A 16,697-nucleotide genomic window follows, 5' to 3' on the forward strand; every position below is an offset into this window, starting at 1 on the left:
TTTATTTGTTTTGTTTTTGTGGATTTTTTTGAAAGACAGAACATGAAGTTAGGTGGGAGGAGAAGTGAGGGAAGATCAGAGAATCTGGGAGGTGTCGGAGAAAGGAGAAATAAGATCAAATAATATTGTATGAAAAATTAAAGAAATGAAAAAGAACCCAAAGTTGTCATGTTAAAAAGAAGAAAAGTGGAGGAATAGGAAACTATTCAATCAACTCTTGTATCTGTACTTGACCATATGACTTACTCTGACCAATAGACCTCAGCAAATGTGCCCCAGAGACTTGAAGAGAGTTTATGCACAGATTTTTATTCTCTATTGCTTTTGAGAATTCCAGCCACCATGTAAGCATGTTCAAATCAGGAGAGCAAATGATGAGATCATGTGCAAGGCTGAGGAATAACTAACTAGTCAGCTTTTGTTGACTACTGATGTAGGAGTCAGCTAGTTTAGGACAGAACGAATAACTAGTATATTTCCACCCAAACTGATGGTCTAATTTAATTTTTGTTGCTGTGAACTCACCAAAAACAAACTTAAGGAGAAAAAATATTCATTTTATATCCTGTAATCCCATAATCAAGAGAAGCCAGGTTAGACCCAGACCCACTGGGATACTCTCGTGTGGCCCCTTAAGGAATGTAGGAGACATCTTGCATTCACCAAGTCACTGCTTCTGAAAAGGAATGACTGGAAGCTCTGTTAAAGTAAGCACATGAAGAACTGAAGAAAACTGTCAAGAAGTCATTGAACATACACCAAGGATATGGACAAGCCTCCAAACCTTTGAATTCAACATGTAATTATGGTCTATGTTGTGCTATATATCATGCCTACTATTAAATTTTATTACCATACAATGAGCAGAATTGTTATAAATAATTCAATTGTGGTTTTAATTCTTATTAAATAAAAATATCTGTTAAACAACAAAAAAAATTCCTCAACCATCAGACAAGGTTAAACAATTACCTAGACATACACCAAATTCTGTACAGACTCAAATAGCTACAGGATGTTTCAGAATTCATACCTATGAGATGGCCATCAATCTTACTTTGTATAGATTTTATCACCTGTCTTGAATCCATTCCTCCAGATGTGTACTTATGCCATCCAGCAATGTAAGCACAACAAACCAGCCACTCTCATGGTCAGTTCCCCATTTCTGAGGAAGATTTTATCTGTTTTAATTCATTTGTGGGCATCTTGAATTGCTGCAGTTTTAGACATAAGCATTTTCACACACACTTATAAATGAGCCAGCCTCTTGCGTTTTAACCAGAATAGGCTTGAGTTCTATCCACAACACTGTTCAGCAACCTAAGTCTAAATAGACTCTTCAGCTCTTTTGCACAATTGAGACCCTGGCACTGAAGGATGAAGTGGTTCAGTTTATTATCTGTGAATCCCAGATAACCTGCAAATGCCATATCATTTAAGTGTCACCATTTAAGTTGAAAAAGAAATCGTTAGTGTACAGAATTAGTCTACAGAGTCCATAGTAAAGTGGATCCAACTGTGAAAATCCACTCACCATGTACAAGGATCCAGCGAGCATTCTACACCAACTGCAGCATCAAAAGCAAACACTGTTCTCCTGATTGTACGACATCTATAAAACACTGGAAGTTGTTCCATTTTGTAATACATTAATCTATACTTTAAAATGGCAGAATTTTTCATATCACAATATTTTAGGCACTAATATATCTGTATGTGTGAGAAATGTGTTTATATGTGTACATATGTGTATACATTGCATATGCTTGTATACATGTTCATATGTGTGAGTGAAGTGCACTTATGCCACAATACATGATTGGAGGTCAAAGGACAACCTCAAATATCAATCTTTTTCTTCTGCCTTGGATTAGGCAGAAATTCCTTGTTGATTCCTGATGCATACACTAGGCTATCTGGTTCTTGTATTGTAATTCTACCTCTGCTTTACAAACTCACTGCAGAAGTACTAAGACTACTGTTTAAGCTTTTGCACCACAAGTTGTAAGTATCTGAATTCAGTTCTTTGTTACATGCAAGACAAGCACTTATCTACGGAACCATCTCTACAGCAAGACTCCGATGTCTTTTGAGACAAAAGACACTGAGAGCATGTCTTCTACTCTCAAGTACATGCAAGTTGTGGAATATTATTTTAACAATGTAAAGATGTGTTACATTTGTTTATGCTGAGGAATATTACTTTAACTGTGTAATGGTGTGTTTCATTTGTTTCTGCTGCCTTTGTTAATGATGTAAAGATGTGTTACATTTGTTTCACCTTGCCTGTCTAATTTTTGGTCTAATAACAAGCTGAACGGCCAATAGCAAGGCAGGAGAGGGATAGACAGGGCTGGCAGGCAGAGAGAATAAGTAGGAGAAGAAATCCAGGCTCAAGAGAGAAAAAAGAGAAGATAGAGTGACATGCATGGGGACAGAAGCAAGGAAGCTGTCAGCCAGACATTGAAACAGCAGGAAAGTAAGATATATAGAAATTAAGATATATAAGATATATAGAAAGAAAGGTACAAAGACCTGAGGCAAAACACAGAAAAAGATAAACAGATTAAAATAAGAGATAAGCTAAGGCTGAGCATTCAGAATTAATAATAAGTCTCCTTGTCATGATTTGGGAACTGGTTGGTGACCCAAGAGAAAGTCTGTTACAGTGTGCAGGTAACATTCTGACCTGAGTTAGCATTACTCTGTAACTACTTTGTATATAAACACTGCATCATTTATTATCTCTGTAATAGTCTGCATAATGTACTCTCGCCAATAAATATATAACAAAATGTCATATGAAAATTTTGAGAGTTTTAAAAATAAGAACAGTTCTAAATCAACAACATATGAAACTATGTCTAAACACAGAAGTGGCATAAAAACGTGGCCTACTAAATGTCTTTTTAATAAAGAGAAAACGGGAAACAAAACATAAAGCAGCATGTAAATAAATGCTAAGTAACTTAGTACTAGAGATAGCTACAAGCAAAAATGAAAGCCTATAAATGTCTACAGTGAGCCTTCTATTGTGTTTTACTAATATAGTCTCCTCTGATCTTCACAAAATATTGATCTCCTTAAATATACATTACAATAATGTATACTAGCACTGAGAAACTGCTACTTTTCATGATTTTTCCACAAAATTGTAGATTAAACCAATTCATTCAGTTTACCAATATGGCTGAGCATTAATAGAGTCAACTTTATGCTAGGCCCTGAGAGCCAGTTGTGCCACTCTTCCTGACTCTATGTTCTCTGAAAACATTCAGTAACAGAGAAAACATTTAGCTACAGAAAACAGCAATATTTACAAGTCAAGACCAAGGAGTTAGGAGGATGGAAGGGATTCGGGGAGGGCGGGGTTACAGGACATCACAGCTTGGTAAAGGCAAAGATGAAACATTCTATATTTCTTGCCCCTAAATTTGCCCCCTTTATTATCTTAAACACATACAATTTTCTACATTCAAAAGTAGTTTGGTCAACTCACCTTAATAAGGCAGTGTTCCCTATATCACAAGAATTTCTGAAATAGTTATATTATTTTGAGGATACCAAGTGTTTCCCTCTGAGTGAATAGAGCCAAAGAATAACTGGGCAGGGGACTAGAGAGATGGCTCAGTGGTTAAGATCACTGGCTCTTCTTCCAAAGGACCCTGGCTCAACTTGAAGCACCCACATGGCAGATCACAGCGGTCTAACTCCAGATCCAGGGGATCTGACACCCTCATACAGACATACATGCAGGCAAAACACCAATGCAAATAAAAATAAGTTATTTTAAAAAATAACCGGGCAAGTTGAAAGCAGCTGAAATCCCTTGCTTTGAGATTCAAAGTTTGTAAATTATTTTTGAAACAAGCAGTATCTTATAAGCTAAGCTGGCAGGAATGGGTAACCACCACCAGTCCCCATCAAGAACAAATCCATGGCTGCAAAAAGGCTGGCAAGATTCCCATCTCAACAGCAGCCACTAGACGTGTGTGTGTGTGTGTGTGTGTGTGTGTGTGTTTGTGTGTATAACCGGTTGTAGCTCCATAACACACCCGGTTGCTAAAAACCTCCAATTGGAACTTTTATTGAGAAAGAAATTTTATATATATATATACATATATATATATATATATATATGTATATATATATATACACACACACACACACACACACACACATATAATATATATATCCTTTATTTTATATAAGGAAGAAAAAAGACGTGTTACTAAGAAGTATAACACGTAAGGTTCAGGCAAGCTTTCATAGGTGTATGAAGAAAAGGAGATTACATGATTGAGTAGCACAGCACTGTCCAGGTAAACAAGAGAATCAACACTTTTAATGGCAATGTCACAAGTCCTAGAGTAGCAAGCAGTTAGTCACATAACTTTTGTGGCAACTTATATCACTCTTACTGCCTGCACGCCACGAGTTATCTGTCTGGTAGGAGAATTAAGACTAATTGGACAGGCTGTCTGTATCAAACATTTGTCTAGAACAAACTAGAAGAGCATTTCTAGAATACAGGCTCTATATTTTTATCTTGCTTTTCTTCACTGCTATATTCCTAGTATCAGGAATAGTATCTGCCACTTAATAATAGGCACTAGTTAGAGAATGATGGAGGCCAATGGGAAGCTAAAGAAATGATCTATAGTTCTATTAATTCTCACTAAATGGGATTCAGACCTTAAAAATATAGTCAATCACTTAGTATTAGAAATCCTTAGAAACCAAAGTCATACCTCGAAATAATATTTTGAAAGTTAACCAATGATAATTCATGAAGTCAGACATACCCTTTCAATACTAAAATTCAGATGTGAGGCACTTCTTCACATCTACTGTAATTCAAATTGCTCTTGCCTTTGAGGCAGTATAAATCCAGTTTTTGGCTTATTAAGACAAACATTTCATTGAACACTTGGGAAGCCCTTCACCCATATAGACAAGAAGTCCCTTTTCAGAGTTCCACTCGCAGTGTATGTGAAGCCTAGAAAGCTTCAGTGCATTGAAACATTAAACAAGGATGATATGAAATTCCTTCTAACATACATTTGGAGTTTGGAACTTCACTTAGAAATCATAAACTTTAGCGCTGGAAAATGATTTAGAAATTGCCCAACTGAAACCTCTCATTTAACATTTGAAATAAACTGGTTTGTTGAAACACAGTACAGAAATGGGGTCATGTGAGGAGAATTCTGAGTTCTTGAGACCACTACAAGAAAATAAGACAAGAGTCTTGTGACCTCAGTTTTTTCAAAACAGAGAATTGTCCTTAGAATGTGTTTTTGTGCTCCTCCCAGGCATAGCAGGAGTGCGTTCACTGAGGGTTACTCAGTATTGCTCGCTGTTGATATTCACTTATATATTTAAACTATCCTCTGTGCAGAAACATGCCTTTGCCCTGCCACGTGCAGCTTGTCCTTGTGATTGTACATAGCTTAACTCAAGAGAACTTTACTCAGGTGACCCTTCCTATTAGCATAAACTGTCTGAGGCTCTGAATAAAGTTGACTATTGCATGAGACGTTAGTGGGCCTTATTTATCAGCCCTATTCTCCCAGGTTCCACCACCTCTAAAGGGGTGCAGGGGTTAAAGTCAACTCATTTCTGAAATGAAATGCTGCTAAAGAGCTTTATCCACTGTTGAGCAGCACTAACAATTTAACAGTTGTTTTTTTATTTTTATAATACAGAATTCTACTATTATTTGTGACAAAATTAAAGTATATACCATCTTCCAAATAACTATCTTTTAAATGCTTTAAGTTACCACTTCTAAAGATAGTTGAGAGTATCTTGCAAACATTTCCTATGCATTTTCCTCACCTCGTGCTTGTATTTGTTACATAAGACTACTACTAAGATCACATCCAAAGACTATAAATCCTTTTGCTAAGGCTGGTACCTTATTACAAATGTACCAAAATCAAAACAAAGGAAAATCTATAAGATAAAAACTGCTAAAAACTAATCAAAATAAAACCAACACCCTATAAAACACACACAAAACAACAAACCAAAAACATGGAGTTCATTTTGTGAATTTCTTGATGACAAACAAAATTAGATTTTGTTTCTTAATCTACTCAGCTAATTTGTGTCTTTTAATTAGAAACTTGTGGTTATTAATGTTGAAATTTATTGTTGGACTATGTGTGTTGATTGCAGTCATTATCTTTTGCTGCTTTTATTCTAAGTTGTATTTTGTTTCAGTAATTGTAGCTCAATTTGTTTTCTTCCTAGAGTGTCATGGCTATTCCTCTTCCTCTCTTCAGTAAAAAGTACATGTCCAAGATTCTCTATAGGTTTGGTTTGGTATGTACATGAAATCTTCTGTATCATGGAAATTTTTCCTTCTTTTTTAAGTATGGCAGGTAGTTTTTGCTGGGAACAATAGCTGATGTTGTCAGTCATAGTATTTTAGAATTTGGAGTGAATTCCTCCAGGATCTTCTATCTATACAAAGTTTCCACACTGAAATCACCTGTTACAATGATGGATTTCCTTTTGGACTTTTTCTTCTCTTGTAGTTTTCAATACCCTTTACTTATTCATTCTTTTTTTATGTCTTAACTCTGATACAGTATGAGAATTTCTTTTCTGGTATTGTATATTTGGTTTGGTGTAATTCTTGTATAAATACGGATATGTCTTTCCTTAGTGTGAAAAAGAATTTTTGGGGAGGCTTGTAGAAAATATAGTCTAATAAAATGGCTTGAGATTTTTCCCCGTATCTATGCCTATAAGTTGAACATTACATTTTCATGGCTTCTGGCAGCTCATGCACCATTTCCTTTCTGGTGTTCTTTAAAATCTTTCATATTCTTTTGTTGTGTGGTCTAATTTCTCTGCTTTTATCACAAAGTCCTGATATTCTAGCTCCTTGTTCCAGTCTACGTGCACGTATTTCTGTTGAGTTTTCAAATTGGTTTATTGAGGTTTTCAATTCCATTTTCATTCCAAGTTGAACTCTCTTCAATATTTCTGTATCTTTATTGAATTCAATTCTCAATTCCTGTACTGTCTTTTTTGTTTTATTTAGCCTTCGGTTTGTTCTATCTTGAGCACTACCCAGGCATCTGCTTTAAGTTCATTCCTTTTAAGTTCATTGACCTGTTTCCTTGTGTCCTCTCTAAATTTCTTGAATTTTTTTGATGAAGTTTTTATTGTTCTTTGAATTTTTGTGCTCTGGTGTTCATCTAGGTAGCTCTCATGATACAACTTTACTATAAGACTGGTAAACTGGGGTGGGGTATACTGCCTTTAGCTTTCATATCATTTGTATTATTGTAGACTTGCTGTATTTCTGTACAGCAGGCATGGCTAGTAAGAAAAGATGTGCTACACAGCTTAAGTTGGCCAAGGTACTGGGAGGGCTCAACAGTCTGGGCTGGGTTTCCAGTTATGAAGCCCAGTGTAAACATGGGTGCTGGGGAGAGTACATGGATGACAGGGTAGCCAGACTCAGCATAGGATTTGGGGACCAGGCTGGGTCTGGAGGTCAGGTTTGACACAGATATGATAAGGTTACATGGACATTGTGTGCTTGGCTGGTACACAGAATGTAAAACCTGACCCATGCCTGAAGTTTGGCAAAGGTGTACTAGGGTTCCTCAGACTTGGCTGGTACATTGGATGTAGGACCTGGTCTAGGCCTGGGAATCGGGGAAGGGTGCAGGCTGAGTAGCATCACGCAGATGGACTCATCACGTTAAGTAGGGTCACAGGAGGCACAGGCCATGAGTATGGACTATGTTAGATAAGAACAGGTCAACACCTATTATACTATAAAAAGTCTTAACCACAGAAGCTAACAATACAAAATGAAAGACCTGACAACTTTATGTTTTAAAACTATAGGTTCCAGGGAATGTTCAATGGGCAGGTTGGACTGCCAGGGGGAAAAATGTTCTTAGATAGATATTTGTGTTCAGAGGGTTTACTGAGAGTCAGCAATAATACCTTTGAGAAAATTAGGACACACAACCTAATACTGAAGGAAGCCAAACAATGCTTTACCTACAACAGCAGGCCTTTTTAATCCTGTGGGTAAACCCTGAAGCAGGGGCAGTACATCAGAGTAGTCCTTGTTTTAGAAAAGAAGGATCAACTGACTGGGCTTCTTCAGGGCAGCTCCATACTTTGCTGTTCTTTCACTTATCCAGTATGTCATGGGCAGGCTGCCTCCATAGGCAACAGTCGTCAGTTCCTCGCAGTGAGAGCACTGATGACCAGGTGCTCAGATGTGAGACATTACAAGACAAAGCTACTGACAACCAAGGAAATAAATGACTGCGTTCTCTTTTTATTATGTCTATGAATGCATTTACTTATCTTTCAGGTGCACGTGCATGCTTTCATGCACATGTGTGTGTGTGAGTGTGTGTGGTATGTATGTGCTACAGTTCTCCTATGGAGACAGAGGACAGCTTGTGGGAACTGGTTCTCTCCTTCTACCAACTGGGTCCTGTGGCTCCAACCCAAGTCATCCGACTTGGCAGTAACAACTTTTACCCACTGAATTCATCTCACTAGCCTATACCTCAGTTTTTAAAGGGATGTATTAATGGGTCATCCTAATAACCAGTACTAGAGATATACATATTTAACAAATATGAAATATTGAATGAAAACATTTCATTGTTGTACTTATTACCATCATTCATTATTTAAACATACAGTATTTGCACAAAATTCAAATTTAACTGGTTATTATACATATATTAGAAGGTAATTAAAATAATTTTAAAGTTTCAATGTATTTTCCCTTTGTTGTCTCACACTTCAGATTGTACTAATTCCACACTGATATGGAAGAGAAAAAGTAAAAATTGCTTAATCTCAATTTTTATTGAGATTTGTTTTAATCACAATCCCAGAATTATCTAATGATAGAGATTTGACACCCTTCACTAGGCATTGACACATGAAGCAGAATAATGCCCAGAAAGAACACACTGGTGGTGTTAAGGAGGCTGGGTAGTGGGAAAGACACAATAGACAGTAAACAGGAGATGACCAAGCAAAGGAAACCAGTGAGAAAAGATGTCACTAATATCAATTCTGAGGATTTAGTAAGAATATAAAGTACAAAATAAGCACATAAAACTTCTCCTAGTTTTAGATAATAGAAGACAGAAATGGTACAGAACACACACGAAACAAACAAAGGAAACAGTTTGGAGAGCAATAAAGTTCTACAATTGTCACTCATCAGAATGCATAATATATGTGAATAAATAGCTAATACATTACTTCAAGCTGTTGTTGTTGAGAAGGTGATTATTTTCCACTAAATATATTGTACCTGAGATTTCAAAGATATTTTTATACACCTGGCATTTCTACTAGCTGCACTCAGAATGCTAAATTATGCTAGTTATTCTAGTAACTAAGATACACATAAATCCTAGGAAACAACAAATTTCAGATAGAGAATTTTTAATTAAAAATATTTCTATTTATAAAGTGTGTTTGTCTCCAATACCAGTTCTAATTCTCTTCCATTTAAAACATTTATTTTGTGCTATCTGCACCACTAAATATGCTCCTTAAAGTCATATTAGTTTCCATTACACGAAGGAAGTAGCCACCAACTCTGTAACTTCAGTGTTGCCTCCTTCAGTACGGGTACTCTCCCACTAACTCCTAAATGACATCAACCTGCATATCACTCCTACATTACCTAATTCCAGGTCCATCCAGATCTTATCAGCCTGTGTGTGAATTATAGACCAATTAATAGTAGAGGTGCTTGCCTTTTGGTGTGTTAGGAGGATAAGAAAAATAAGTTAATATAAATAAGGCTTTTTTTTTCAATTTTAAAATCGAAAATATATTTCTATTAAAAATTTTAATGTAATGTCATCTTTGTTTCTATGAGTATTTTTTTATCACAAATGACTTAATTATAGTCATTAAGACAGTAATTCTTAGCCTGTGGGTTGTGAAGTGTTTGGGAGTTGCAGATCAGATATCTGCATTACAATTCATAACAGTAGCAAAATTACATTTATGAAGCAGCAATGAAAAAATGGATTATGGATGTTTGCCTTTGTTTAGAATGTTGGTTACAAGTTGTTATGGATAATGGTCAGTAGAAAAGCTCATCAAAGGAGATTTGATTCAGAGTTCTTGTTCTTGTTTTTTTTTTCTTTTATTAAAGGGAGGGGGGTGCTGTGAAACAATGGTCTGTACCCTGTCTATTGTATTTTTAATAAAATGCTGATTTACCAGTAGCCAGTCAGGAAGTAGAGGTAGGGCAGGGAGAACAGAAGAATTCTGGGAAGAGGAAAGTCACAGTCTGCAGTCATCATCCAGACACAGAGGAAGCAAGATGTGACTGCCTTGCTGAAAAAGGTACCAAGCTACGTGGCTAACACAAGCAAGAATTATGGGCTAATATTATATAAGCATTAATAAGAAGCCTGAGCTAATAGGCCAATCAGTTTATAATTAATGTAGACCTCTGTGTGTTTCTTGGGACTAAATGACTGCATGACCTGGTAGGACAGAAACCTTGGTCAACATTCTTGGACTTGGATATTATTTTCTGTGTGCCATACAAAATATCTTCAATAGATGATGTATATTATCAACAATGTTGGTGTTGATTAAAGTTGTTTTCAAATATTATATCAACTATCATATTATGGAATTAGTGAAACTAAAGATAAGAATCAAAACCTCCAGCTGGCGACAGATGGGGAAGGTGACTGAGCCCCACATTGGAGCACTGGACTGAGCTCCCAAGGTCCTGATGAGGAGCAGAAGGAGCGAGAACATGAGGGAGAAAGTCAGGAACGAGAGGGGTGCGTTCACTCATGGAGACGGTGGGACAGAACTAATGGGAGATCACCAACTCCAGTTGGAATGGGACTGATGGATCATGCGACCAAACCCGTCTCTCTGAATGTGGCCAACAGCGGGGGCTGACTGAGAAGCAAAGGACAATGGCTCTGGGCTCTGATTCTTCTGCATGGACGGGCTCTGTGGGAGCCTTCTCAGCTTGGTCGATCACCTTCCTGAACCTGGGGGGAGTTGGGAGGACCTTGGTCTTAGCATAGAGTGGGGAACCCTGATGGCTCCTTGGCCTTGAGAGGGAGGGAGGGGAGGTATGGGTGGAGAGGAGGGGAGGGAAGGGGGAGAAGGAGGGGAGGGAAGGGGGAGGAGGAGGGGAGGGAGGGGGGAGGAGGAGGGAAGGAGATGGAAATTTTTAAATATAAAAAAAATAAACCATGAGAAAAAAAAAACTCTTAAGCTAACTAAAATTTAAAAGCTTGTATTGCAATGTGAAATTTTAAAATATTGTGCTTTTTAATGCTTAAATTGAAAAACACTCAATGGATAATTAGTTATGATTACCTCTACTTCAGACTACCTAAGTTTTACCTCTCATTCAAATAACAAGCCTTATATACGTTATATCTAAGACAAGAAAAAAAATCAAAGTTAAAACATTAAAAATTAAAGTTAATTCTCCATAAGCATTAAATCATAGTGTGATAATTGCTAATACTATGCTACTCTGTTCCTGAGTATTATTTGAAATACTGTATCTTGATTTTCTAAAAATCCTTAAGATATACCCATTGCTATCAGTGTGCTAACAGTTGAGAGAACAGGGAAACAGAAAGTTAACTAAAGACCCTATGCTAATGAAAGGAGAGACCTGGCATTTGAACCTAAACTGCTGTTAGAGTGTGTATGATTAAACTCTACCGTGCCCACTAAATTATCAGTCCTTCTCATTGAAGACAACACGTAGAAATGGAGTTTCTTTCTCATTCTGCTACCTGAATCAAAAACCAACTGTCCTAAGTCTCTGCTCTTGAGAACCTGCTCTGACAATCTTCTTGTCCTAGCATATCTCATGTGATATGAATATCTATTTTTCTTGATGCGGGATTCCTCTCTGTATGCTGTGAATATGTTTTATTACCACTGGTTATTAAAGAAGCTGCTTTGTCCTGTGGCAGGTCAGAATATAACTAGGCAGGAAAACTTAACTGAATACATGGAGAAAGAAGGCAATGCCAGGCAGATACCATGTAGCCACTCAAGAAGCAAGATGTGAAGTAACAAACCATGAGCCTCATGGTAAATATAAAATAATAGAAATGGGTTAATTAAAGATGTAAGAGCTAGCTAGGGATATGCATGAGCCGTTGGCCAAACAGTGTTGTAATTAATATAGTTTTTGTGATTATTTGGGTTTGGGAGGACAGGAAATGAAAATGTAGTATCCTTTTACATTTTCTTTTCATTATGTAATTAAGTATAATTCCTTGGAACAGGTTTTATAGAAAAGATGGCAACAGTCTCTAGAATATTGGATGGATCAAACAAATATCTGTGAATGGACAAATGCTTCTCACCATTTTCAGGTATGCCTGTTGGCATCCTACACCGTACCAAAAAAAAAATCATATCTACATCACACCAGCACACCATAATTACTTTCATATCAACATTTTCTATTTTTCACAACTGAATATTTTACATTTCTCTTTGTAATGCCTATGGAAAGTATATCAACTACCCCACCAAAATAACAACTCACCTTCTAAATCTTCTTTCTCAAAATGTGTTTTGAGAATAGAACGTGTTCCACCTCTATCCACAACTGCTTCTTCATCATTTCTCTATAGAATAAGGAAAAATGAAATAAAATAAATATATGTATACATATTCTCAATTTCAATAAGTAAGCTTTAATATGACCTACTATTTAGAGATTTAGTCTGCTAGATTATCAAATATTGGGTTAAAAGAGAAACTAAAATAAATTTGTCCAAATATTCAGAGTAATAAATTATTTGACTTCACATTGATAATACTCTTACATTCCTGCTGGCATCACTTGTTAGTGAGATGAAAAACAGAAAATAAATCCTGGTCAGTTTAGTAACAGTCACTATTATCTCTAATAAAAAACTATTATTAACAAGATCACATTTTTAACTATACAAGGAAAATATGAAAATTGTTAGTATAGCCATACGGTGGTGGCAACGCCTTTAATCCCAACACTCGGGAGGCAGAGGCAGGCGGATCTCTGTGTTCGAGGCCAGCCTGGTCTACAAGAGCTAGTTCCAGGACAGGCTCTAAAAAAGCTGCAGAGAAACCCTGTCTCGAAAAACCAAAAAAAAGAAAAAAAAAAAAAAAGAAAATTGTTAGTATTGACACCACAAATGTTACGGCAGGGTGAAATAATTCCACTTCCATTAAAAACTTATCTAGTCCCTTCAAAGCAATTAGTAGGCAATTATTAGATAATGAAAGCCCTAATTATTTTACTTAAGTGTGAGGCACCTTTTTTTTTTTTTTTTTTTTTTTTTTTGGTTTTTCGAGACAGGGTTTCCCTGTAGTTTCTAGAGCCTGTCCTGGAACTAGCACTTGTAGACCAGGCTGGCCTCGAACTCAGAGATCCGCCTGCCTCTGCCTCCCGAGTGCTGGGATTAAAGGCGTGCGCCACCACCACCCGGCTGAGGCACCTTATTGAATAAGAGTATAAATTATTATCATGTACATTAAATCTTTATTTAGTTTCCATATATATTTTCCAGTTTAGAATGACTGGACAGATACTACCATATAAACCTTGTACACATGCACAAAACATACTAAATAATTTGGAATTCAGCAAGATAAGGGGAAAGCATTTAATGTAATCAGTTTAATCACCGTGATGAAAAAGAATACAATACTAAATAGTGGAACTATTCCCAGATTTTATCTGCTCATGAATATATGAAAAATTTGATTTTAATATGAACACAACGTAACAGGAGAAATACTTCCAAGAGTGAAGCTTCTGGGATCTGTTTCTAAGTCAATTCTAGTATGTGACTTGTTAAAAAAAATCTTTAAAAAACCAAAGAGTACATTGTAAAAGAGAAGAACCTTTTCTTTCTATCCATCCATTTACTTTGAACCATCAGATACGGGTGACAATTTCCTTTCGCTGGAAAGACAGTCTTTGACTAAGTCCAATAACATGTTATTATCCCTGAACTGGGATCCTTAAAGGCAAAGAGGACAAGCGGAACTGGGACACACATGACAGGACTTAATTACCAAAGACAAGACATATATGTTTAGCATATGGAAAACAAAATCAAAACAGTGATAAAAAACGGTCTGATTCTCAAAAAGTTTTAGAAGAGAGGCAAATGGACAGTTTGATGGAGGATTCTCATTGGCTAATAAACAAACTGCCTTGGCTTTTTGATAGGGCAAAATTTAGATAGGTGGAGTAGACAGAACAGGAAAAAGGAAGTGAGGTAGATGGCTCAGACAATTGCCCTGCCTCGCCTCTCTGAGCAAACCGCCATGCCTCTCCTTAGGGAGAGAGATGCGATGAAGCCAGCCACCAGGTCAGATGTGCTGAATCTTTCCCGGTAAGACACCATTCATGGTGTTACACAGATTATTAGATATGGGTTAAAGCAAGAGATGTGAGAATTAGCTAATAAGAGGCTGGAACTAATGGGCCAAGCAGTATTTAAAAGAATACAGTTTGTGTGTTGTTATTTCACGTGTAAAGCTTGCCGTGCCAAGCCGAGCCGGGTGAGATGAGAAACAGGTCTGCCCGCCTCTCCCAATCACTACAACAGTTTGTTAAATTCTTATTTGATATACATGAATGAAGAAGTTCCAGGCTACATAAACCAAGTGTATCAAAGACTTATCAAAGCATAGCAATGGCTGCTCTATCAGTTCCCATACTTGATTCAATTTACAACTCCGAAGATTTGAATAAGAGAAAACACAGATCTCCTTGACCAAAAATCCTGCTACACTGACCCAAATTTATAGTCTTTATCATAACCATCTCTAAAAGAACATACCACCTTTTACCAAGATGACTAAACACTGAAAAAGGAAATCAAACACATGGAAGTTTTGGGGTCCTGTCCCTGGACTGACAATAATGGCAGGGAACTTATAAGCTGGAGCAGGTTAGATGACTGTAAGTAATCAACAGAGTTATAGCTGAAGTCCATCTCATGGGTCCAGTGGGTACCTGAACCCAAGCTGGTGTTTTTTTTCTCATGAGGTCGAGTGAATAACAGAAAGAGACACAGATTATGGTTAGAAAAGTGTTCAATACAAGAGTCATGTTTTTTTTTCAAGTCAGCCTTTTGCATAGCTGATGGCTGAAAGAAAGATGCCAGAATAAAGAACTAAGACATGTAGAGGAAAATCAATTAAAATATTATTTTAGCAAGTTCCAGAAAAGAAAATACAATCTAAGTGCAAAACTACTATGAAAGGACTCCATTTTCCTGAGATCTAGAAGGAGGATCGGGAGAGCTGAGGTATATACTCTGAGATAGAAGGAAACATCAAGTAAAGAAGGTCCTACTGCACAGCCTTGGGGCATGGGTGATATAGGCTTTGTTACTTACCAACTTAACAAAGTGAGTAGCATTGAAGAAATGAGCCACAGATGAGAATAAACACCCAAGACACAAGCATCAGATATTACGCAGTATTTGTTAATACTCACTTCTTTTATGTTTTATCAGTTATTTTTTAAGTTGGAAAGCAAAAATTTGTAAAGCTACTTTGAGAATGGTTTTGTAGTTGATATTATAAGACTTCTAAGAGGTAACTAACTCTATGAATTCTAATTTGAGATGGCTAAGGCAGAGGATCCTGAGAGAAAAGCATCAAAATCCACTATCTCCCTCTGATGCATGAAAGGAAGTTAAGACCCTGTGAGAGACACCACGGCAACACAACATGCTTCCAGTTAACTTGTCTGAGTTGTTTACTAATTCTTTAACATTTTTAGAAGATTAGGCACTAGGCTGGTGGGGGCAGAGGGTATTGCATGCTTGACTGTTTTCCTACTGAAAAGATGAACTGAAGAGAGATGCTAGGGCAGTATGGAGACACAATTTTCAGGGACATAAGATGGGGAAAAGAACACCTCACACATATTCCACTTTGTATCAAGTAAAATTGGGAAGTTCTCATGTCCATAAGAAGGACTGAATTATTTACACTTATAAATGCCTTTTAGTTACAACAAATAATATTGGCAGTTTGGCACCCATTTCTTACAAATGTACATAGCCTTAAGATAAAAGAGTATAGATGTTTTTGACCTAACAAGATCAACTTATGTGTGCTTCACATGTGCAAAATCTACATAGAAGGAATTTTTTAGCCTGATGTCCTGTATCTTTCTGAAATATCCCAGTAGAGATCATAAAGGAAATACATACTATGAATGAGAAAAAATTAGAGAGAAATGAAAATGAAGAATTAATAGGTTATTGGTATATTCTTTATTAAAATATTTAAACTCTTAGTTTGAGCAAGAAGAAGCAATAGAGAAAACCAAAGGTACAATTTATGCAATTTTATGAACACAATAAAATTCAATCCATTTAGAACTGATTATTACTGATAATTTTACAAATTGTCTTAATATGTGTACAAAATAAATTTAAGTATGTATCACACTTAAATACATTCCTGTTTTTCCACATATTTTTACACTAAAATTAAGGCATGCATCCACATTCAAAGGCCAAGAAAGCACTTTCCCACTTAATTGACACGCATCTATCATATAGAAGTGGCATATTGGACAGGAGACCAAACTAATGCCTCATCTATGCTAATGATTCTATGTCTATGTCCCACAAATATACCTGATTCTC

General features: G+C 36.6%; 1 protein-coding gene across 4 annotated transcripts in view; it reads right to left on the reverse strand.

Annotated features, from left to right (window-relative positions):
- Positions 1-12,656, reverse strand: part of Slc4a10 (solute carrier family 4 member 10) — a 132,901-nt gene extending 120,245 nt beyond the window's left edge. For all 4 annotated transcript variants that reach the window (XM_038335809.1, XM_038335806.1, XM_038335807.1 and 1 more), the window contains exon 1: positions 12,581-12,656. The gene's annotated coding sequence lies outside the window, so the exon portion shown is untranslated. The remainder of the gene's footprint in view (positions 1-12,580) is intronic.
- Positions 12,657-16,697: the final 4,041 nt, after the last annotated feature.

The sequence above is a fragment of the Arvicola amphibius genome, chromosome 7 (genome assembly GCF_903992535.2).
Source record: "Arvicola amphibius chromosome 7, mArvAmp1.2, whole genome shotgun sequence".
Lineage (NCBI taxonomy): Eukaryota > Metazoa > Chordata > Mammalia > Rodentia > Cricetidae > Arvicola > Arvicola amphibius.